Genomic DNA, 2,393 nt, shown 5'->3' on the forward strand with positions numbered 1-2,393 from the left:
AGAGAGAGAGAGAGAGAGAGAGAGAGAGAGAGAGAGAGAGAGAGAGATCCCCCCCTCTTCCTCTGCCGCGGAGACTACGCGCAATGGCGAGGATTCGCTCGCTCGTTCGCCATATTCCGAGCCTTAACCCCTTCACGTATACCCCTCGAGACGGGGATCGGGGTGAGGGGGGAGGAGGGGGCGCAGAGTTATCGCGTTATCAAATCCGAATTGTCGAGGCCGGGCTATTGGAGCCGAGATAATTACTCCCCGTGTACCCTCGTCGGTGGGGAACGGTGCCATTTCGCGCGGTTTCCAGAATTCTTTGCACGTTGGGACACGCGCGCGAACGCACGAGAGAGAGAGAGATTCCGGGAACACCGCCCCGGGCGAAAACTGGCCCCGCCGACTACGCGAGGCGAACTCGAACGGCGCAACGAGAGCGCGGCGCGAGGGGGTTGTCGCAGCACATACACGTGCTCCGATTTTCTGGCTGGCACGCGTCCTTTTAAACGCACGTCACTTTACAATTTTAAGGGACCTCGGGTCAAGTCGCCGCCTACCTGAAGACTCTACCGTCGGTTTAAAATCCCCGTCCGAACCACCACCCGCACAATTCTAGGCGTCGGTTGTCTGGGGTTAACGATACATGCAATCGCCACAGGGGGAGGGGGGGGGGGGAAGGGAGGACTGCCGAGAACGCTGCTCTGTCTGGAGCGGGTGCTCGCTACACCGTAGCTGGATTCTGTGACCCGTCGTTACGTTGTCGTTGCGCAGGTGTAATACATGGTAAAAAAGGCTAGAAAAAAAAACAAGAGCTGCGCGATCTCCGACGAGTTACGGAATTCAGCTGCCGGCGTATGATTCCGGGGTAGACGCGACGACGAATCTCGACGACGGTCGCACGAGCGAGCGCCCACGGTAGGACAACACGACGGGTCTCCGCCTAACGGGAACGTCGCGCGACGAGGCGGCGGCGGCGGCGGCGGCGGCGACGGAGGAAGCGCGAGGGGAACCCGCACGTCCCCGAGGAGAAGCGTGGCGTACTAATTCCGGAATTCGTCCAAGCGAGAGGGCACGGGAAGGGCGGCGGAGAGGGCCCTCTTCTCGCGCTCACCGCCTCGCGGGGAGGAATCCATGCGTGCGACAAAGAGAAACGCCCCGGATCCTCCTCTCCTCCTCCACTTCCTCGCCTCCTCCTCGTGCGACGGAGAGACTCAGCTGCGAAAACCGCTCCGTACCCCTTTTTCCCCAACTTTTCACACGCGCGAGGACCCTTCGCGACAGCCGAGACCCCCCTCGCTCCGCGTTGGCGCGCGTTAGCCAAAGTGTCAAATGTGGGAGTTGCGTGGGCGACGGCAAGTCGCGAGACGCTTCGCGGCGAGGTCCTCTCTCTCTCTCTCTCTCTCACCTGCCCGTTTCACGGAGGAGAGGACCCTCGCGGAGACGAACGCGCGGCCGGAGAGCCAGGAGGAAAGGGCGAGAGCACCGTCGCGAACTGCTCTCTCCGGCGGGCCGACATGACGCGCCGACGTACGGCGGCCGCGCGAGGCCCTCGCGGCCCCCGTGACGAGACGGGACTCGGGCCGACTCGGCTCGGGGGCTCGAGAAGATTCCTCGCGGGGCCGCGGTAGCGCGAAACGTGGCCGAGCGACGGCCCACCGCACGGAATAACGCGGCCGCGTGGCCGCGCGATCGTCCCGCACGCGTTGGCGGCGTCCACGCCGCTCCGCGTCCGCAAATTCGCCGCGCAAAGGCAAGAGAGATCACAATAGCGTTTACTTACGGCCCGACCGTTGTTGTTTCTGAGGCTCCGCTTTCGCAATCTGTCGGTCGCGCTCGGCAACTTCCGTGAGACGCGTCTGGTCAAGCCAGCGTTCGGCGCGCGACTGCGCCCGGGCCGCGCGACGCTCGTCCGCCGCGCCGTGAGCTCCGGAAAATTCGCCGCGATATCGCCGCGTGCGGGTCGGACGCGTACGCGCGACGAGTCGGCAAATTCGGCTGGCCAAGGATCCGCCCTTGAGCCCGGCGGTGATGATACCATGGACGGTGCAGCAGACGCCGACTACGCGAGTCGCCGCCAGCGGTGCGCGAGCAGCCGCGAGTCGCCGTCCCCGAGCCGCACGAGGATCGCCCGGGGGGGCCGGCGCGCGTCCGCCGCGACGAATTAACCGAGCGATTCGCGACCGAGTCCGCGAGTTTCGTGACCCCGCGCGCCACCGGAAGTCGCCCGTCTCCACCTCGACTTGAGTCCGGCGGTGCGCCTAATTTCCACGGGCGGAAATCTAATCGAGCCGGATCTCTCGCGCCGAGATGCCCGACCGCGGGGAAGCGACGGCCGCGAGACGATTCGCGTCGCTCCTCTGCGCGCGAGTCGCGGATCCCCCGATCCCGGTCGCGCACGCCGACTGAAG

The 2,393-nt window shown here is 65.2% G+C and overlaps 1 protein-coding gene across 1 annotated transcript in view; it reads right to left on the minus strand.

Moving 5' to 3' along the window:
- Positions 1–1,858, minus strand: part of LOC105564003 (eukaryotic translation initiation factor 4 gamma 2) — a 16,825-nt gene extending 14,967 nt beyond the window's left edge. Inside the window, exon 1 of the mRNA XM_012016060.1 lies at positions 1,766–1,858. The gene's annotated coding sequence lies outside the window, so the exon portion shown is untranslated. The remainder of the gene's footprint in view (positions 1–1,765) is intronic.
- Positions 1,859–2,393: the final 535 nt, after the last annotated feature.

Source organism: Vollenhovia emeryi, unplaced genomic scaffold (genome assembly GCF_000949405.1).
Source record: "Vollenhovia emeryi isolate VEMERY1.0 unplaced genomic scaffold, V.emery_V1.0 DF939169.1, whole genome shotgun sequence".
In the NCBI taxonomy this organism is placed as follows: domain Eukaryota; kingdom Metazoa; phylum Arthropoda; class Insecta; order Hymenoptera; family Formicidae; genus Vollenhovia; species Vollenhovia emeryi.